General features: G+C 39.8%; 1 protein-coding gene across 6 annotated transcripts in view; it reads right to left on the minus strand.

Moving 5' to 3' along the window:
* TANK (TRAF family member associated NFKB activator) overlaps nucleotides 1-23,069 on the minus strand; it is a 96,095-nt gene that overhangs the window by 55,076 nt on the left and 17,950 nt on the right. For 2 of the 6 annotated variants that reach the window (XM_061436929.1, XM_061436972.1), the window contains exon 1: nucleotides 22,474-22,556. The exons of 2 other annotated variants lie outside the window; for them this stretch is intronic. The gene's annotated coding sequence lies outside the window, so the exon portion shown is untranslated. Of the gene's footprint in view, nucleotides 1-22,473; nucleotides 22,570-23,069 lie in introns of those variants that run through there. 2 more of the 6 variants (XM_061436956.1, XM_061436964.1) reach the window with 2 other exon arrangements.

The raw sequence follows: 23,069 nt of genomic DNA on the forward strand, positions 1-23,069 counted from the left end.
GTATGTGCATGCTAAGTCATTTCATTCATGTCCAACTCTTTGCAACCCCATGGACTGTAGCCTGCCAAGCTCCTATATCCATGGAGTTCTCCAGGCAAGAATACTGGAGTGGGTTGCCATGCCCTCCCTTCTCCAGGGGATCATCCCAACCCAGGGATCGAACCTGCATCTCTACGTCTCCTGCACTGGAAGCAGGGTTCCTTACCATTAGTGCCACCTGGGAAGGCATATACACACACATACATACGTGTGTGTGTATATATACATGTGCATGCATGCTCAGTTGTGTCTGACTCTTTGTGACCCCTATGAACTGTAGCCTGCTAGGCTCCAGAGTCATGGAATTTACCAGACAAGAACACAGGAATGGGTTGCTATTGCCTTCTTTTATATATATATATATATATATATATGTGCATGCATATATATAATTTCCAATATTTTATTCCATTCTGTAGATTATCTTTTTGTTTGATAGTGTCTTTTGACAAAGTTTTAATTTTGATGAAGTCCAATTTATCTTTTTCTTTTGTTCTTGTGATTTTCATATCTAAGAAACCCCTGCCTAATCCAACCAAGATCACACAGATTTTCACCTATATTTTCTTTTAGAAATTTTATAATTTTAGCTTTTACATTTAGACCTTTGATTTGTATTGAGTTAATCTGTGTAAGACAGTATGGGGTAGGGCTCCAGATTCATTTCTGTTTATGTGGCTGGTGAGTTGTCCTGGCATCATTTGTTCAAAAGGCTATTCTCTTCCCACTGAATGCCCTTGGCATCCTTGTTGAAAACCAGCTAACCATACATCACAATGCCCTTAAGTACCCAGGTAATATTTCAATCCTATCAGCCAGTCTTTAGTAAGATACTAAGCACACTCCTACATCATTTTCTAGACTTGTTAAAGAAGAATTTTCAAGGATTTTATTATGGGGATCAAACTATGGAAACTCTTCAAGAGATGGGAATACCAGACCATCTTGAGAAACCTGTATGCTGGTCAAGAAGCAATAGTTAGAACCTCGTATGGAACAACTGACTGGTTCAGGATTGAGAAAGGAATACGACAAGGCTGTTTATTGTTACCTTGTTTATTTAACTTACACATAGAGCACATCATGAGAAATGCCAGGCTAGATGAGTTACAAGCTGGAATCAAGATTGCTGGGAGAAATATCAACAACCTCAGATATGCAGATGATACCACTTTAATGGCAGAAAGCGAAGAGGAAATAAAGAACCTCTTAAGGGTGAAGGATGAGAGTGAAAAAGCCGGCTTAAGACTCAATATTAAAAAAACTAAGATCGCAGAATCCAGCCCTATCACTTCATGGCAAGTAGAAGGCGAAAGGTGAAAGCAGTGCCAGATTTCATCTCCTTGGGCTCTAATCACTGTGGCCGGTGACTGTGGCATGAAATTAGAAGACAACTGCTTCTTGGCAGGAAAGCTATGACAAAGCTAGGCAGTGTGTTAAAAAGCAAAGACATCACTTTGCTGACAAAGGTCTGGATAGTCAAGGCTATGGTCTCTCCAGTAGTCATGTATGGTTGTGAGCGCTGGACAATAAAGAAGGCAGAGTGCCAAAGAATTGATGCTTTCGAATCGATGCTGGAGAAGACTCCTCAGAGTCCCTTGGATAGCAAGGAGATCAAACCAGTCAATTTTAAAGGAAATCAACCCTGAATATTCATTGGAAGGACTGATGCTGAAGCTGAAGCTGCAATACTTTGGCCACCTGATGTGAAGAACTGACTCTTTTGAAAAGACCCTGATGCTGGGAAAGATTGGAGGCAGAAGGAGAAGACGACAGAGGATGACAGAGAAGACACTGACAGAGGATGAGATGTCTGGAAGTCATCACTGACTCAATGGACACGAACTTTGGCAAATTCCAGGAGATGGTGATGGAAAGGGAAGCCTGCAGTGCTGCAGTCCACGGGGTCATGAAGAGTTGCGGACATGACTTGGCGACTGAACAACAACATTATGGGGATCACAGTGTTTTTACCTTGTGAAAGAATGAAGTGACTGAAGTAAGTGAAGTCGCTCAGATGTGTCCGACTCTTCACGAACCCATGGACTGCAGCCTACCAGGCTCCTCAGTCCATGGAATTTTCCAGGCAAGAGTACTGGAGTGGGTTGCCATTTCCTTCTCCAGGGGATCTTCCTGACCCAGGGATCAAACCCAGGTCTCTCACATTGCAAGCAGACACTTTACCATCTGAGCCACTAGGGAAGCCCTGAAGCAATGAAAGTGATACTTTTTTAGGCATTCCAGTTAGAAGTCTGTTTTTACTGCTACCTCTGATAGATGGAAAAGATGAAATACTGTTAAGATAATTAATTAACATTGCCAGGATCTCTTAACATACCACAGACACTATGGAAACAGAGTAATAAGCATTAGCACAAAGCTTCATTTTGAGTATTTATTTAGATACTATTATCATTCAAAAAAGGATTTAGGGTGGCTTTAAAAAGCACATGAGATTAAAAGTAAGTATATGAGCAGGAAAAGAAAAATAAGGGTAAGGAGCTATAGGGAGTATAGTATACTATAATACACTCATACAGAAATCAGACAATTTAAGTAGTTATGTGGCTTGATTGCCTAAAACTGTCTTAACAAACTGCAGATGTCATAATAAACTGTCAATGTAAACCACACTTATATTTTAAAATCTGGGACAAACAAGAATCTTGAACTGGGAACTCATCTAGTTTCTTGTTTTATTCCGTCACTGACTGACCGTGGGACCTTAGTTCAGGGCTACTAAATCTTTTTGGACTCAAGTTTCTCTCCCTTCAAACAAAAAAGATGTTTGGATTTGATTTCTAAGAAACTTCTTTGTTACACACCTCTTGCGTCTGTGAATCGAAAAATGCATGTCTGTTCCATCAAGAAGGTGCATTCTTGTTTTTAAAAATGTAAATACAGTACTAAAAATAGCTGCATCATATGCAAGTAAATCATGTGGAGTCTTCATTTAAGGTCCTTGAATTAGATCACACAAACGTCATGACGAAGAGTTACTGAGTAAATTCCACATTCTATTTCCTGAAGTAAGAATGTATGCTGGGGAGATATGATTCAGGTCAATACAACTAAATAAATGATACATTTAATTCCTATCTCACAGCCAAGAAGAAAATTGGGTGTCAGATCAGTGACACTGACTAGAGAAAAAGGAAACAGTCTCTGGAACCCAGCTAGTTAAACTGGACAGATTTCAAATATTAACACCCTGAACTTTAAAGCCACTTGTTCCTCTATTTTTTAAAGCATTTGTTAAGTATAAAATTAATTTCACAATTCAAGAGATAGTCACATTTCAATTACATTTGGGTATCCCTTAAAGTTGCTGGACTCCAAGGAAATGGTTTTATTTATAATAAACATGACCAAACTCAAATCTAATGGCCACTGTGCTGTGCTTAGTCGCTTAGTCATGTCCAATTCTTGGTGACCCCATGGACTGTAGCCCCCCAAGTTCCTCTGTCTGTGGGGATTCTCTAGATTAGAATACTGGAGTAGGCTGCCATGCCCTCCTTCAGGGGATCTTCCCAACCCAGGGATTGAACCCAGGTCTCCCGCACTGCAGGCGGATTCTTTACTGTCTGAACTACCAGGGAAGCCCCTAATAGCCACTACCATCCCCCAAATCCAGAAGGTCCAAGCTAGAGCTGCCGTGGAAACACTCTTTTTAGTTATGGCTTCACTCTTTTAAACATATTTTCAGGAAAGCCTTCTGTGTTAATTTATTTCTGGGTATGGTTTGCTGGTTTCCTTATACTTACACCTGGAAGAGATTAACTCACTGATGCCCAACACTATAGCTGGGTGGGCAAAACACAAAGCATAGGGCAATCCTCTTGAAGCCAAGGTAGTCTTGTCATATCCACCTCTATTACTCTGACAGTATTTCCTTTTTTCCTTTGGGTACTTCCTGTAAGATGGAAATGGAGAGGGCAGCAAGTTCCTGTTCTACCTTCCAGGTCCAGCAGGTGCTCGCCCAGGAGGAAGCACTAAGAAAACTCATGGGCATCAGGCTGCTTTCTCTTTTCATTGATCTTTGGTGCATAATGAAAGTGTCCTGGAGTAGGAAAGTCAGCGTGCACAAGGGTGATAATTTTATTTTCCCTTGGTAAAATTTCCCAGCTCCAACAAAGATGTATCGACTACAAGGGCCAAATTTTAATTTTATAAAATATATACCATTACTATCCAATTAAATGAAAAAAAGTAAAGCACGTGTTTGCTGAATACACGTAAGGCACTGTGCGGGATGCAGCAAGGAGCTTTAGGGATAGTGCCACCTTAGTTTTACGTGCCTTTTACGAAGTTTTTTCCCACCAGTTCTTCATTTCTTATTACTCATATTTCAATTTGACTGACAAGGCTCAGAGGAGTTAAATGACCCGCGTATAGCTACAAAGCTATAACTGACGTGACTAGGACTAAGTTTCTGAAAATCTTAGTTCAAGGATTGCTTACTACAGCTGCAAAATATTCTCCCAGGATGCCATGATGGATATTTCATTCAATAAAACAAAAAACAAAGCCTGGGCTTGGCACCACTGATGTTCTCACCACTGTGATAACAAAACAGACACGAAACCCACCCCCATGAAGACACCACTAGCTGTAATTTAAAGAATATATATGAGTACCTGAATATATCTAAAGGCTAGAGTTCAGAAAGCAGAATGCTAACATCTAATATTTATGAGGTTTAGGAAAGGCTTTGAGAGGTAGATGTCATCTGATTTGGGTTCTGAATTATAAGTAGGAATGATTTCACCCATTCCTTTTAATGACTATCAAATAGCAGTCATCCTTTCTAAAACAGGTTCCTGGTAGCTATAAAGACGTTTTTAGTGCTATATAATACTCATTTGTCACTAAAACAGGCCAGGATTATATGTATTTCTTGTGCATTGTCTAGCCTGAACTTCCAGATCAGAACAACTCTGCAAACCTGAGACAACTGTTAAGTATACCACTGACAGTTACTTAGAGAAATGATGACCTAGGCTAGTGTTTGTCCTACGAAACTTGAGATGAAGCAATGGTGGTGTTGACATCAAGGGCAAGTCCTGCCTCCTCTGGACCTCGATTTTCCTTGCTTTTAAAATGAAGGGGTTAAAGATATCAATACAAGATGGTCAATACCAAAATCAGATTGATTCTATTCCTTGCAGCCAAAGATGGAGAAGCTCTATACAGTCAGAAAAAACAACACCAGGAGCTGAGTGTGGCTCAGATCATGAACTCCTCATTACAAAATTCAGACTTAAGTTGAAGAAAGTAGGGAAAACCACTAGACAATTCAGGTATGACCTAAAACCAAATCCCTTACGATTACACAGTGGAACTGACAAATAGACTCAGGGGATTAGATCTGATAGACACAGGGCCTGAAGAACTGTGGATGGAGGTTCATGACATTGTACAGGAGGCGGTGATCAAAACCATCCCCAAGAAAAAGAAATGCAAAAAAAAATGGTTGTCTGAGGAGGCCTTACAAATATCTGAGAATAGAAGCAAAAGGCAAAGGAGAAAAGGAGAAACATATCCATTTGATGCAGAGTTCCAAATAATAGCAATGACAGATAAGAAAGCCTTCCTAAGTGATCAACGCAAAGAAATAGAGGAAAACAATAGAATGGGAAAGGCTAGTGATCTCTTCAAGAAAATTAGAGACATCAAGGGAATATTTCGTACAAAGATGGACACAATAAAGGACAGAAATGTTATGGACCTAACAGAAGCAGAAGATATTAAGAAGAGGTGCCAAGAATGCACAGAAGAGCCATACAAAAGAGATCTTAATGATTCAGATAATCACGATGGTGTGATCACTCACCTAGAGCCAGACATCCTGGAATGGGAAGTCAAGTGGGCCTTAGGAAGCATCACTACAAACAAAGCTAGTGGAGGTGACAGAATTCCAGCTGAGCTACTTCAAATCCTAAAAGATGATGCTGTTAAAGTGCTGCATTCAATATGCCAGCAAATTTGGAAATCTCAGCAGTGTCCACAAGACTGGAAAAGGTCAGCTTTCATTCCAATCCCAAAGAAAGGCAATGCCAAAGAATGTTCAACTACCACACAATTGTACTCAATTCACACGCTAGCAGAGTAATGCTCAAAATTATCCAACCGAGGCTTCAACAGTATGTGAATGGAGAACTTCCAGATGTTCAAGCTGGATTTAGAAAAGGCAGAGGAACCCAGATCAAACTGCCAACATCTACTGGATCTTAGAAAAAGCAAGAGAATTCCAGAGAAAATATCTACTTCTGCTTCAATGAGTGCACTAAAGCCTTTGACTGTGTGGATCACAACAAACTGTGGAAAATTCTTAAAGAGATAGGAATACCAGACTACTTTACCTGCTTCCTGAGAAACCTGTATGCAGGTCAAGAAGCAACAGTTAGAACTGGACATGAAACAATGGCCTGGCTCCAAATTGGGAAAGGAGTACATCAAGGCTGTATACTGTCACCCTGTTTATTTAACTTATATGCAGAGCACATTATGCAAAATGCCAGGTTTGATGAAGCACAAGCTGGAATCAACAGTGCCAGGAGAAATATCAATAACCTCAGATATGCAGATGACACCACACTTATGGCAGAAAGCGAAGATGAACTAAAGAGCCTCTTGATGAAAGTGAAAGTGAAAGAGGAGAGTGAAAAAGTTGGCTTAAAACTCAACATTCAGAAAACTAAGATTATAGCATCTAGTCCCATCACTTCATGGCAAATAGATGGGGAAACAATGGAAACAATGACAGACTTTATTTTCTTGGACTCCAAAATCACTGCAGATGGTGACTGCAGCCATGAAATACACTTTACTAGGTAGAATGGAAAAGAAAGTACAGGCTTTGAATTCAGATCTCAGACCTGCAATTTTTCTGGCTATTTACTTAGTTTCTCTGAGTATTAATTTTTTATATATAGTTTGTAGGTTTATTGTGAAGACTGAGATCATATGTGAAACATATCTGTTAACTGTTTCTCAATATCCATTCTCTGCTCTTCTAGTATTCCTGAATTTTAGCTGATGTGGTCATGTGACTATGTTCTGGTCATAGGCCAGTGAGTGTAACTTCCAAGACAAGCTCTCTTTTTTCCCCCCTTTCCTTTTCCTTTATTGTGTGAGTCACCCGAAACACTGTGGTGAGGGCAATACTTCCGGATGGTGGAACAACAACGGGATGTGGAACGACAGGAATAAAGACGCCTAGGTCCTTGACCCTGTGGAGCTGCTGTATTGACTCTGGACATCTTATACTTTGAACTGTCATACACAAGAGAAATAAAATATCCGTCTTGTTGGTTTAAGCCACTGCCATTGGGGAGTTCTTAAAAGAGAAGCTGAGCTGTATCCCAACCGGAATCATATTCAAGACTGACCCAGCACTGAAGACACAGTAGGTTCCCTTTTTTTTCCATGGGAAAGAGACAAACTTATATAGTCTTTGCCTTTTTCTCTAATTAGAGCTTATAATTTAGTAAGGCAAAAATACATGAGCTCACCCAAAGGTCCACTCCAGATTTGTGCATTTCATTGTACATAGGTTTTATCTCAAAGGAAGAAGAAAAGAACTGTTAAGTAAAAGTGTAAGCAGTAAAAAGGTATAATAGAAGGAAGAATTAAAAGGAGAGAATTGTGGAAGGCTTCACAGAGGATCTGACACTTATACTGGGCCCTGAAATATGAGAATGATTTCAACAAGTAGAATGAAAGGAGAACGAACATTCACTCTGAAAAAGTAGACGCTCTGAGAAATCACTTCTGCTGCTGCTGCTAAGTCGCTTCAGTCGTGTCCGACTCTGTGCGACCCCAGAGACGGCAGCCCACCAGGCTCCCCCATCCCTGGGATTCTCCAGGCAAGAACACTGGAGTGGCTTGCCATTTCCTTCTCCAATGCATGAGAGTGAAAAGTGAAAGTGAAGTCGCTCAGTCGTGTCCGACTCTTTGTGACCCCATGGACTGCAGCCCACCAGGCTCCTCCTTCCATGGGATTCCCCAGGCAAGAGTACTGGAGTGGGGTGCCATCACTAGTATAGTGCATTTAGGGACTGGTGGTGAGTACAATATTTACGCAAGTGAGGTAAGTATACAGGAAGGATGGAGAGGTCAGGGTGCTGAGACAGGATAGTTGGGGCCACCACATATGACTGTCCTGCACTGAAAAAACCCTATGGGTCCCAATCATGTAGACCATGACTGGAATGAAGCACCCGGCAGTTGCAGAGTGTACTAACTACATGAACTGTACACAGCAGACTTAGATATGGCCAGACTGCAATAGACCTTGAATGTCACTCTAATTTTAACCTGCTGACATTAAGGAATTTTCAAGCAAGAGATGAATATGTTTTAGAAAGATAAACCAGATACCAGCAGAATACAAACTAATGAGGGAGACAAAGTGAGTATATCCATAGCAAACCATTGTTGTATTCTGGTAAAAGCTAAGGGCTTGAACTAGAGTAAGGGAAATGAAAGATAAATGGATTCAAGAGACATTTAAAAGGCAAATTTAACAGGATTCACTGGCCAACTGGATGTGTACAACAGACAAGAAGGAAGCATTCAGCAACTCTGAGAGAGTTGGCCTGGGAAGGAGTCCTAGCATCTGTATTTTAATAAGCAAAGTAACCGGTTTATTTTGTCAAAGGTGTCTGGCCAGCCATATTTTTCAAAATATAGGGCAAACAGCAATGCCAGTCAGCCACAGAGAAACAGGAAGAAAAACTGAGAGACAGGAGAGGATACTGAATTTAATTTTGGACAAAAGTGCGAACAGAGACATAATTAACAATAGGCAGGAAAAAATGTACCAACTGAGTGCTAACGAAATCTAAAGGAAGAAATGATGGCTAAGTAAGCCTTCCATCCAGCTACTATTCTTAAAGTCCTGTTTTTAATGTCCTCTGACACTGGCTGACAGTCAACCAGGCCAAAATCTTTCTACCAAAAAACAAACAAAACCTCTACATTGTTTTAAAAGAAAACAGTGGAGAGAGAAAGAAGCAAAACTCACTACTGTACCACTTTGTGTCACAAGATATACACCTTTCTTTCTCCCAAATACAAACCAAAATATAGGCGGGAATATTGTCTAGTGCTCTGCTGTGTTAACCCTTATATACTGTTAAATAACAAGAAAAATAACTTTCTGGTAGAGCGTTTGAATGTGTGATTTTTCTTAAGTCTTTCTAGTCTACTCTACCAAACTTATGATAATGAAATAGTATTAGTAATCATCTTTCACAGGAATAGAACAGTTTCTACCTATTTTCTGGTTTTAACTTATAAAGTTTGAAAAAAAGTCCCTCTATCCCGAAGACAATACTGTAAGAGATGTCACAGGCCGTACCAGATTCACAAAAGGCAAAGTTTTTCTTGAAAAAGTAGTTAAAATTTCATGAGTTAACAGATTAGGGGCCCCTCCAACAACTCTGAGTCATTTACTAAATCACAATCACTATGAAAGGACAGAGCTCGTCTATGAAAAGAGAATGAAACTTAGGGAGACAGAGGACCTTTTTCACAAAAAGGCCTATTTCCTTCTCTTAAACTGCAGTTTAAATTGCTGGGCAGTCATATTTAGCCTTGAGAATATTACCAGTGATAAATGGGAACAGGCAAAAGTCTACATAATTATAAGATATATTCTGTGCTCTTGATCACTGGCACAGAACTCTTCAAACCCCGGCTTTTAATTTCCCTAAGGACAGCTAGAGGCTGTTGGGCCAATGCTTGCCAAGTCACAACTTGTTTTATTAGAAGTAATTGACAGAACTCCAGTGAGAAAATAAATAAGGTTTCAGAGATTTCCAGATCTCCATTTCTAGGCATTCCCAAGAAGTTTAGGGTGTGACTGTAAATGTATAATATGATAAAAGTTTAAAACCAGATACAATATTTTTATACCATGCAACACACTTTCTTATTCCTAATGTCAAATACTCCTGAATACAGGACCCCAAATCTCTGAGGAACCCTACAAACCAACTTCTCAAACCTGTCTCTGTGCCAAAATTACCCACATTTCCACTCTTTTCAGGGCCACCCATTTTTCTCACATGTGAATACTCAGATCTAGTAAGTCCTAGCATTTGCTATGCTATCCTATTGTGGAGAGGCAAGAGTTTATTAAAAATTTTGATTTGACGTTTCATTTCCTTTTGCATTTGGAAAAAATAAAAAGATGCTATAAAATAAAAATTCCAAATCTTATTTTTAACTGAGGCCACATCTTGTGTAAAATATAGTAGCTTCTCTTAATACAAATCAGAGAATCAAAATTAAAAAGCCTAGTCAACCAAAGATAAAATCAGAGCTGGAGTGCAGAATCCCTGTCCAAGCTAGACATGCTTGTTGATGGGTGAGAGTGAATAAGCTATAGCCTTTCTGTGAGCCTCAGTTCCCTCATCTGCCCCAGTTGAGAATGTCTGGGGCACAGCATGCTGTAGGACAATGGTTCCCAACCTGTCAGTACATCAGAATAATCCAGGGTAGTTAAAACAAACAGACAGACAGACAGACAAAAAAAACACATCAGCAAACCCTGTCCAAGACTTCCAGGACCATAATTTTTTGGGGGCATGGGGTGGAGTACGGGGGAGGTAGGCGAGGGTAGAAAAAGAGAGAAACAAGTGTGAGAGATTTCGAATCACTGCCGCAGAGGGCCAAGTCATAATGGGAAAGCACTGAACTCTGAAAAATACTACACAAATATGTACCAAGGCAGGGAAATGGGCTTCCATAAAGTGTCCTTTTGTTCCATGGTGATATGCTTTTTTAATTGTTCTGGAAGTGCAGAGAATTCAGAATCAAAAATAGCAGTTGCTAAGGTAGATGTTCTTTAAAAAAAAAAAAAGGTATTTTGATACTTTGGCAGATGGTTCAGAGCAATAGCACTCTTGCTGATCTTGGTTCATGAAATCTCCACAATTCACCAGTCTATGTGACAAGTGTTTTCTCTATTAATGGAAGAGACACCATTAATGGCATTTGCATTGATGTTAGTGTTGAAAGACAAATCTGACACCACAGCTTTTCTCCCACCAAGCAGTTCTTATAACTTGATTCTCCCTGCTACCAACATTACAAATCATCTTAATTCTTTTTAAATTCTCTATCTACAGATAGTTGATAAAGAACAGAGATCCCAGTGACAGGCCTTCAATCTGAACAGGCACATACACAGCCATGAACCAGAAGATTCTGAACACTAAGAACCTTATATCTGAAAGGTAAGCATCCCAACAATGGTGGTCGTTCCCTATTTCCTCCTGGGAAACATTAGGGACAGGGGTAGAGTCTTACACCTACTGAGATAAAAATTACTTGCCAGCTACTTTACATAAACTATCTTATTTTAATCTTCCCTCTCCAGATAAGGAAACTGGGATTCAAAAGGTTAAATAAGTTGCCTAATGTCAACAAATTAGAAAAATGGAAGACCCAGATAAATCCAGGTCTCTTTGATGTGAAAAGACCAATATCTTAGTTCTTTTCACTGTAATTTAATTTCTGTTTATTTTTAATCAAAGCATAATGCATCTATATTTTAATGAGACAAATAACTTTATAAGGTTTAAGAAAAACAGAAGTCCCTTACTCTCTTCTCCCTCCCCACTTCCTTCTTCACCCTGGCAACAATTTTCAGCTCTTTTGATTCTTTTTGGTATTTATCTTTGTATTTCTAAATAATTTGCTAATATTGTCACTACTGATTTCTATTTTACTTGTCTTCCCATTATGCAAGACAAGGATTCAGCTCTCTTTTAAAGTCTCCCCTCCCTTTATGCCTCCTCATCCTTCTAATATTTATGTACTATTTATTAGATTTACATTGCACTTTTACTTTCTTATGACTGTGTAATGTTATTCACTGCTGAGCCATATAATATACTATGGCTTCTTTTCCTTTCCTTAAAAATATTGTCATTACTCTATCAATTTCATGTTCTTACAAGTTTCTCTCCTTGAGCGTTCTGACTTGCTCAAGTTTAGACTTGTTCATCTCTGTGCAGAGAGGAAAGCCTTCACCTTGAGACCTTCTTTCAACCTGAATTTGATGATTCCCTTTATTCATCTCTCTCTCTAGCTGAATCTCTCATTCTCAGTATCCCAAATCTTCATCCTCCCTGTTTTACTCCTCAATTTGGTGGGGTAAACCCTCCAGTAGCTTTCTGATGAAGTGCTTACAAAGTAAACTTTTTGAGACCTTGCTGAAAGTATATTTTCAGACTTTGCTGAAATTATATTTCAGATAACTGAAAATATCCTTACCCTGAGATTTAACTGACAGTTCGCCAGGTTGAGTCCCAGGTTGGAAGTAATTTTTCCTCAGAATTTTGTCCCTTTTGTTTTTGTTGAAGTTCAGGGCCATTTTGATTCCTGCTCCTGTACTTAACCCATCTGGAAGTTCATCCGTCATTGTTGCAAATTTTCTTGAATTACTTTTTGGGCCATTTCATTCCTTCTCTGTGCCTGTTTGGGACTCCCACTATCGGGATGTTACATTTTCTGAAGTGGTACTCTCACTCCTCCTACCTCCTTCTTTTTAAACAAACATTTACCCCCTTACTTTATAGATACATATATCTTAAATTTGTTGTCCTTGACAACAAGCACTGTGATGACAAATGGTGTCTAACCAATCCTCAATAAAAAGTAATAATCAAGGAAAATAGTGTGCTTCTGGAACTCCACTGAGGCTGTGGGTGTGTAGCCGAACAATGCTCTACTACCAATTACTACCAATTGCCCAGCTCAACCAGAGCAGCTCAACTTTGATTAGTTATACACATTTGGATTTCAAGTTTGAAAAGAATCACATGCTTAAAGGTAGATTTCCTCCACCCCTTTTGCTTTTCAGTCGCCAAGTCACGTCTGATTCTTTGGACCCCATGGACTGCAGGATGCCGGGCCTCCCTGTCCCTCACCATCTCCCTGAGTTCCCCCAAGTTCATGTCCACTGAATCGATGATGTCATCCAACCATCTCATTCTCTGTCACCCTCTTCTCCTTCTGCCTTCGATCTTTCCTAGCATGAGGGTTTTTTCCAATGAGTCGGCTGTTTACATCAGGTGACCAAAGTATCAGAGTTTCAGATTTATTATTATTTTTTTTTTAGAGTTTCAGCTTTAGCATCAGTCCTTCCAATGAGTATTCAGGGTTGATTTTCTTTAGGATTGACTGGTTTGATCTCCATGCTGTCCTAGGTACTCTCAAGAGTCTTCTCCAGCACCACAGTTCAAAAGCATCTTTAACAAGGTCTACTTTTTGTGGACAAGTAGAGACAAGTGTGGGTGATTTAGTAAGTAGAACAAGGGTCCTCTCCTGGGTTTTCCCCACTGCTGAGATTATTATGCTTCTGGATAAGTGTTCTACCAGAGTTGACACTTGTGGTAAGAGGCCAGTTTAAATCTAAAGCAGTTTCAGGATGGGGTGATTCTAGAGTAACTGTTTACCTCTTCTACTCTGCCCTAGAAAAGAAAGTCACCTGCTTTTCCCAACCCCTTGGGGTATGAATAATAACAGTTCACATTCTACTTCAGAAAAGTTGCCATTTTAGCAAAGGAAGAGGTGAGCAAGTGAATGAGAGATACATCCTGTCTTTTCTATTTAGCTCTATGTTTGACTCCTCAGCCACAAAAAGCAACAAAAGCAAAAAGCAGAAAAAAAGTCAATAATGTAGTATATACACATAAATAAAAGGACATCTTCTGTCTTAGATGGTTAAGGTAAACCTTTGACCACACTGAAAAGTATGTGTGTTTCCTTACTTGAAGAAAGGAAATGGAAGAGAACTGTCACTCCTGACATTTACTTCCAATCATTTCCCACTTTTAAGAGACTTCCATTAGTACAGCAGCCAGTTCCCCAAAATGACAGCTTCCATTTCTATTCTCACTCTCCAGGTTGTAAACTTCGGTTATGGATATACCCATAGCACACTGCACTATGCTGTCACTGTGTACCACTGTTCCAAGTTTCAGGCAGCTGAAATCACAGAAACTTAAATATCACAGATCCAGCAGAGTCAGAATTTGCATTTTGCATTTTTTTAAAAATAAGCTGGTTAGCTAAATGCATCAGGATAGATAAGGTAAGACAATCCCACAGATCAAACCCAAAACTCACCAAACTAGGTTCTCTATTTTTCTGGATGTCAGAACTTGGTGAAACTTTTTGTTATCTTCTAAGAGTTAAAAGGAGACTTCATAGCCAAAGACCACACCCATGAGTCTCAGCTTTGCCTCACTTCCTTTTTTATCTCCAGCAGCACTTCTTTCCCTCAAGTTGTATAAAATTCTATGGGTTGAAGTGCAAAATGAAATAGCGTGTAACACCAAAAGGGAAACTGGACATGAGATGTTCTACCCATCTGAGGTATTGCTCAGTTAGCTTGCTTAGCCATGTTAAGGGGTATCCTTTCCTCTGAGTAGGGGCCATGTTAGAATCTGGAGATGTGGGAGAAGAATTATCAGTTTAAAATGGTTACCTAATATTTAAAAAATCTGTCTTTCATAAATCATATAAAGTAGGGCTCTACAGAATATTCTTGGATGGGGAAAACTTCAAGAGGAAGTTTACATTCAGTATGAGGAGGTGTAAGACCTTTGTGTGAAGAAAGGTCACATATTTTTATCTCCTAGGATTTGTGGTATTTTAATGTTTATAAAAAAGGAAATATGGATATAAAAAGGCTGAAAAACATCAATATGAAGGAAAAGGCATTTCAGTTTAGGGATAGCAAATATATAAAGTCATGAAATTAATCATGGTAAAAGCCATATATTTATTGGCTAGAAATAGTAAAACCACTTACATACCCCACAAGAATAGTTGATTTTTTTTCGAGTAATTTAAAATTGTTATCTTGAAGGGACTTGAATCCCTGATTTCTGTCCTTAGAGCAAATCATTCTTCACAGCAAAATCACCTGATTGAGTTTGTTCTGCTGCTAAAGAGAACAATTCTCCATACCTAATTCTACTGCAAATATCTCAAGGATTCCTATAACTTCAGGTAAGTAACCATCAAACTAGAACTCATTATTTTTCTTAGTCCACTCAATTTCCAATAATTCATAACTACAATGACTTGTAGACAGACTGTTTTCACTGTTAACAACATGTTTTCAATAGACCCTTCTTTTTTTGCCAAGAAAAAAGCACGGTGGTAAGTGAAAGCTACTACAGATCATTGCTCAAAATGTTTACCCTCATAATTTAGTAATGATAATTACCATTAAAGAAAGTATATCTCTGAAGTTAAAAAGGAAGAAAACAAGGTTACTGTTCAGGACACTTCTCCCATGAGACAAACAATTAACATTATTATTTACTTCCCAAACTTTTTTCTTAAAATAATTTAAAAAGTCTCTTAAGAAATGCTTTTCTTGCTTGAACAACAATGTGAATACATTCAACACTACTGAATTGTACACTTAAATATGGCTAAGGTGGTAAACTTCACATTATGTGTATTTTACCACGATTTTAAAAAATGTTTTTATAGATTAGGAATTGAAAACTGTAACATATACAATTACATAGGTCCCAAAGGCTTGTTTTCAGTTGCCAAGGCTCTGGTACCACTGCCTGTTTCAATCCTCCTCAACTTTTTTGAACAGTTTTCAAACAATGCACACAGTTCAAAAGATTGCGTACGCTAATTTGCCACCCACCCACAAGGGAGTTGAATTCATATTCTGTTATCCTTTTCTGAAAATGATTCAGAATCTTGGTTTTGGACTACAGAGAAATTTTGTTACCAATTTTGTTAGCTATTCTTGCTAATAGCCTCCTCTTTTCCTCTACCCATGACTGAAAACCATAGCAGTAACCGTAAGAGACAACATGGGATGAATGGTAGCCACAATGTAAATCCTACAGAAAATAGAAACTAAAACTTGGTTTGACATCATTACACACAATCAAGTTGAAACTGAATAGTAATATTCATGCTTAGAAAGCTGTTAGAAAACAAAAGGATATTGAGTAGCAATAGCTCATCAGCTAAAGCATGAGTATATGGCTGGCTCTTGAACAACACCAGTTTGAAGTGCACAAGTCCACTTATCCATGGATATTTTCATGAGTAAATACTGCAGTACTATATGATCTGTCATTGGTTGAATCCCTGGATGTGCAATTGCCGATATGGTGGAACCACAGATACACAGGAACCTTGGATACAGAGGGTTAACTTTACATGCAGATTTTCAATTGAGCAGAGGGTTGCCATGCCTAACCTCCGTGTTGTTCAAGGACCAACTGTTGTTAGAATAGTGTTTTACATCAAGAGGCTATGTATTCTTTTTTTTTTTTTAATCATTTTCTGACAGATAACTGGTATGCTTTTTAAAAATATGCAGTCTTTGTCTGTTATAGGTTGTTGTTTAGTCACTAAGTTGTGTTTGACTGTTTGTGACCCCATGGACTGTAGCCCACCAGGATCCTTTATCCATGGGATTTCCTAGGCAAGAATACTGGAGTGAGTTACCATTTCCTACTCCAAGGAATTTTCCCAACCCAACTCCTGCATTGGCAGAAGATTCTTTACCAGTGAGCTACCAGGGAAGGGCATGCCCCCAAATTATGCCAATAATCACGTGTTCTAGATTAACAGATGTTTAAGTTAAGATACTCAAATATCCACTGACAGAATACCTGCATTCCTCTGTAAATAATATTTATGAGCGTCTTGAAGTTTCCTCCAGTTCACAGATGTATACTGCTAAACTGCATTATCTAAAGTAATAGTCTTACTTGAAAGCAATCAAAAAGTATTTAAAATAATCATTTATAAAAGTGAATAGCTCTCCCAGAGATTACATAATATACTACTATCCACATATTAACAGTAAGCCATTCGTTAGCTGAGCCAAACAGTGGGCTGTGCATATATGGCTTCTATGCCTCAGAAGCCAGCCCTGTTCTTAAGTGTGTCCACAGGCTATGTACATACCTAGACTGTTGCTGATTTTCACTTCATATTCAGTAAGTCAAAGCATGCTGAGCTTGTATATTTTCTCAGCCACTCATTTTGAAACTCCCCTATAGGATTTGGCTAGAGTAGAATGTCAGCTTGGTTACTACCTCTAAAGCAAGAAATTTCCTGGGAAAATTGGGAAGCTGATGACAACAAAGTGAAACTGTTCTTTCAGGGCATAAAAGCTTGCCCATGTAGAAGCAACACCCTTTCCTTGATAAATTGGAGTAGAGGAGAGAAAAAACCATAAAGCGCTTTATTAGACCCTCAGTCTACTACAGCATTTTCCCTGAAAAATAAAAAAAGGTGGAGGATAAAATGACCAGGATCGGTACAGCAGTTCTTCATTCTCTACATTATTGGTGCTTCACACCCCTTCAATTATAAGGATTTACTCTAAGGAGCTTTTGTTTGCCTTTTAAAGTTCTGGATCTTTCTGCTGAATATTACTGTTGCCTTAAGAACAATGTACAGTTAACCTTGAACAACATGGGTTTTAACTACATGGATATACTTACGGGCGAATTTTTTTCCCCACTAAATACATACTACAGTACTACACTATCTGCAGTTGATTGTATCTGAAGATGCAGAACCTCGGAAAGAGAGGGCTGACTATAAACTGCTTGCAGATTTTCAACTACTGGGAGCTGTGGCACCCCTAACCTCCAGGTATTATTTAAGGGTCCACTGTACTTTCAGATGGTTTCATGAATTAATTCTTTCAGACTTTCAAACAGAGAGCTCTTAAACTATTTTAGGTTTCACTGGTGGCTCAGCAAGTTGAGCTAAGTCTGGCAATGCAGGAGATGCTGAGTTCAATCCCTGAGTTAGGAAGATCCCCTGGAGAAGGAAATGGCAACCCACTCCAGTATTCTTGCCTGGGAAATCCCATGGACAGAGGAGCCTGGTGGGCTACAATCCATGGGGTTGCAAAGAGTCAGATACAACTTAGCAACTAAACAAGCTATTTAAACTACCTCAAAGCATAGAAAGAAAAAACTATTCTAAATTCTTTTTAGAAAATCAGCATAGCCTTGATATTAAACTCTGGCAAAGATAATAGGAACAAAGATGACTAAAGATGTAACTCAATCACTGATTTTAAATAAAATTGTTACCAAAAAGAAACCTATGTGCTTAAATTCAACACAATGATGAAGTGTAAGGTTGGTTCAAAAACTAGAAATCAAAGATACAAATGAACTTATTTACAAAACAGAAGTAGAGCACAGATGTAGAAAACAAACTTACAGTTAACATGAGTTAAAGGGGAGGGATAAATTGGAAGACTGGGACTGATATATACACACTATATAAAATAACTAATGAACCTGCTGTATAGCACAGAGAAATCTATTAAATACTCCATAATCAATATTCAGGTCAAGAAGCAACAGTTAGAACTGGACATGAAACAACAGATTGGTTCTGAATCAGGAAAGGAGTATATCAAGGCCATATACTGTCACCCTGCTTATTTAACTTATTTGCAGAGAACATCATGTGAAATGCTGGGCTGGATGAAGCACAAGCTGGAATCAACAGTGCCAGGAGAAATATCAATAACCTTGATATTTGGTGGTGGTGGCAGATGACACCACTCTTATGGCAGAAAGCGAAGAAGAACAAAGATCTTCTTGATGAAAGTGAAAGAGGAGAGTGAAAAAGTTGGCTTAAAACTCAACATTCAGGAAACTAAGATCATGGCATCCAGTCCCATCACTTCATGGCAAATAGATGGGGAAACAATTGAAACTGCAGGTGGTGACTGCAGCCATGAAATTAAAAGATGCTTGCTCCTTGGAAGAAAACCTATGGCCAACCTAGAGAGCATATTAAAAAGCAGAGATACAACTTTGGCAACAAAGGTCCATCTAGTCAAAGCTACGGTTTTTCCAGTAGTCATGTATGGATGTGAGAGTTGGACTGTAAAGAAAGCTGAGCACCGAAGAATTGATGCTTTTGAACTGTGGTGTTGGAGGACTCTTGACAGTCCCTTGGACTGCAAGGAGATCCAATCAGTCCATCCTAAAGGAGATCAGTCCTGAATATTCATTGGAAGGTCTGATGCTGAAGCTGAAACGCCAATACTTTGGCCACCTGATGGAAAGAACTGACTCAATGGGAAAGACCGTGATGCTGGGAAAGACTGAAGGCAGGAGGAGAAGGGGACGACAGAGGATAAGATGGTTGGATGACATTACCGACTCATTGGATATGAGTTTGAGCAAGCCCTGGGAGTTGGTGATGGACAGGGAAGCCTGGAGTGCTGCAGTCCATGGGGTCACAAAGAGTCAGACACGACTGAGCAACCGAACTGACTAATGGCCTATATGGGAAAACAAACAAACAAAAAAAGTGGATATATGTACATATACTTTGCTGTACACCTGAAATTAACACATTATAAGTCAACTATACTCCAATAAAAATTAAAAACAACAACAACAACAAAAGTAGAAATCTATTAAAACAATTTGCCATTCTAAAAGGTCAAGGAAGAAAACCACATGATTGGCCACATTAGATGCCAAAATGTCATATACGACAAAACTCAACTTCCACTCCTGATAAAAATGTTTAGTACTAAAGTAGCAATGAAAATACATCAAGACAACAAGAAATATATACACCAAATGAAAACTCAACATCTACTGTTCAAAACTGCTCTCAAAGTGCTAGCCAATGCAAAAGAAAAAATAAAAAAACCCCAACTTTAGACACAATCCAAAATCTATTCCCTGTAAAAATCCCAAAAGCTAGAAATATTAAAGACACTTCTTCGATAAATAAAATTTGAAATTTATTATAAAATTCATACTCAATGATGACACAATAAAAATAACTGCAAATGAATAAATACGATAAGGATGGCCAGAATCACTGTTATTATATATCACTGTTTTGGAGAAGGTAGAAATTTATAAAAAAAAAAGAAAGAAGTAAGTATAAAGAAGGAGGTAAGATTATATTCAGAAGACTATTTTCCTAGAAAATTTAAGAGGCAATTTATTAAACCAGTAATTTTAGAAAGTTGGCCAGATATATAAATCATCTACATGTCAGTCACAAAATATTAGTGGGTAGTTAAAACCCCCCAAGGGCTTCCCTGGTGACTCAGTGGTCAAGAATCTGCCTTCAAGGCAGGAGAATCTCTCCCCTAGAGAAGGAAATGGCAACCCATATCAGCTTTCTTGCCTGGGAAATCCCATGGACAGAGGAGCCTGGTGGGTTACAGTCCATGGGGTCACAAACAGTCGGACATGACTGAGCAACTATACAACAACAACAACAAAACCCCCCAAAGAAACCTGTTTTAATGAAATATAGTTTACTTTAACTTTTACCTGAGAGAGAACACAATCACCAAGGATATTTAAAGAGGGACTTGCTTTATGAATGACTGCTACTGCTACTGCTAAGTCACTTCATTCGTGTCCGACTCTGTGAGACCCATAGATGGCAGCCCACCAGGCTCCCCCGTCCCTGGGATTCTCCAGGCAAGAACGCTGGAGTGCGTTGCCATTTCCTTCTCCAATGCATGAAAGTGAAGTCGCTCAGTCGTGTCGGACTCCTAGCGACCCCATGGACTGCAGCCTACCAGGCTCCTCCATCCATGGGATTTTCCAGGCAAGAGTACTGGAATGGGGTGCCGTTGCCTTCTCCGTATGAATGACTACAAAATGCCTAAACAAAGAGAGATTGGTAATTGTATAGGAAGAAGCAAACAGAACAAAGGGACACAAGAATCCAAAAAAGACTCATGTATGCCTGGAAATTTACTATATTAAGGTAGTATTTCTAGCCCATTGGGAATTAATTGATTTCAGCAAATGATTTCAGCAAAAATGGCTAAATCCCTATCTTATAAAATGTTAAAAAATAATTTTCATATGTTTTAATGAGTAAAGCATAACACTGTAAGAATATTTAATGAATATAGGAAAATATTTTAATAATTTTTGAGTGAGGACCATCTTCTTAAGAGAAAACCTGGGCCTTTTAACCCAAAGACTACTAGTTCTTGAAAATATTCGCCATATAATTCACAAAGGGTTAATAATTTGTATCCTAATGAAATATAGATTAAATAATCGTGAAGAACAAGGGCAAAATATATAGACAGGCCATATTAAGACATGTTTAACTACATTTGGAACATCCAGGCAAAGAAATCCCATGCTGACATTAAGGTAAAGCAGAGCTATATATGGTAAGATTTCCATATATATTCTATCTGAAAAACGAAATCATAGGACTGTATGCACATACAATCTGATTTTCATAAGAAAGCGAAATAACACGTTTATGTACAACTAAGAGAGATGTGCAAGGCGTTGGAGTACCTGTGGCTGGGGAAAGGGCCGTGAAGGAGTTTCATTTTCTGCTTAAAACATGACTGTTACCACTTTAGGGTTCTCTTCTCCTCCCCAATGAGAGGGACAAAACATTTTTTTCAGCAGACTACAGAGCTCGCTTCTCTGTTCCCCCTCTTTGAAGTGTGTATTCCCGTCGTGGTAGGGAAACAGATCACGCTATTTCCCTTCACTTTCGTGTCACTTCACTTCCTTTACTACCGTTTCTCTCTTAAGATACAACTTGTCAAAAGAATCTGTGAGACACATGACACTTTATATAGCAAAGGCTGCTCTACTTCTTGTTACAGCATAGTAAGAGACACAGAGTCTCTTTGGTTTGAGTATCTTCCCCCTCCTTGTTTCACTTCGTGACGAGCACAGCCTGTTACACGTGTAACTCATCACTAGTCAGTTTACACCGCACAAGGGATTCCGCCTAACGCCCGGTTCCCACTGGGGGCAGGGTTTGCTTCTGCTCTTTCCGCCTCAGCCATCCAGTTTCTCCTTGACCCTCGGGGAGGTTACCCAACTTCTCAGTGACAAGGCTATGATGACACCCCACAGGAAAGCTGAGACAGAAACTGTGCAATAACCTTGGGGGAAAAAAAACAACAGAAAGAACCTAGGAAGTTTTTGAAAGAGTAACAAAGATAGTATTAACTTCTGGAAGGCAGCCTTCGGTCCTCAAGGGGGCTGGGACCTCCAGGTGGGGTCTACCGCTCACTCTGACATCACAGGCCTGCCTCCCCGGTTGGCAGGCCAAGAAATCAAGTCACAGAGAGCGGCCGACGCGGAATCGGGCAGGATCCGTCCCCGGCAGCCGTCGTTGCTGCGCAGACGCCGTGGGCCCGGAAAGCCCCTCCCGGTTCGCTCCGGGACAGGGACCCAGGTGATTTCTTTCGCACAAAGTCCCTCCCCACCATGAGAACTGGTTGTCTCTGCAGCTCCGCGGCTTCTCTCCCTGTGGCGCCCATACGGCCAGCGCATCCCTCTCGCTCACACACACAAATTCTCCGTCGCCGTGCCCGACGCATTCGGACACTGCAACTCGCTAGCGAAGTTTCTTACTCACAGCTCAGGGTTTCCGCACCGGTCTCTCCAGTCTCTAAGTCGCCGGCGCCCGGCCGAGTGACTCCAACCGGAAGTTGTTTTCCGTTCCAGTTCAGAGGGCAGCGCCTGCGCGTGGATCCCTTAACCCTTCACCCTCCACCCCTCCAAGCCAGACCGTGCCCCTCCCGCCACTTCCCCCAACCTCACCCAAGCCCCGCCCAGCCCTGCCCCGCCCAGCGCAGCCCGGCCCGAAACTACAGACCCGGAAAGGCACGAGAAGTCAAGTTTAAAGGTCAGCGGAGGGTCTCTTGTTAAAGATATAGATTCACCCTTAGAGATTCCCAGAGTTAGGAGCTCAGCTAAGTAACTTCAGTCTTGTCCAACTCTTTGAGACTTAGTGGATGGTAGCCCATCAGGCTTCTCAGTCCATGCGATTCTCCAGGCAAGAATACTGGAGTGGGTTGCCATGCCCTTCTCCAAGAGTTAAGAGCAACTGGGGTGAATTCCAAGAATCGTCATTTTCAGAAGATATTCATGTGAACGTGATTAGGGTTATTAAGCTCCACATGCTGAGAAAAACCACACACACACACACACACACACACACATACACATACA

Source organism: Bos javanicus, chromosome 2, assembly GCF_032452875.1.
Source record: "Bos javanicus breed banteng chromosome 2, ARS-OSU_banteng_1.0, whole genome shotgun sequence".
In the NCBI taxonomy this organism is placed as follows: domain Eukaryota; kingdom Metazoa; phylum Chordata; class Mammalia; order Artiodactyla; family Bovidae; genus Bos; species Bos javanicus.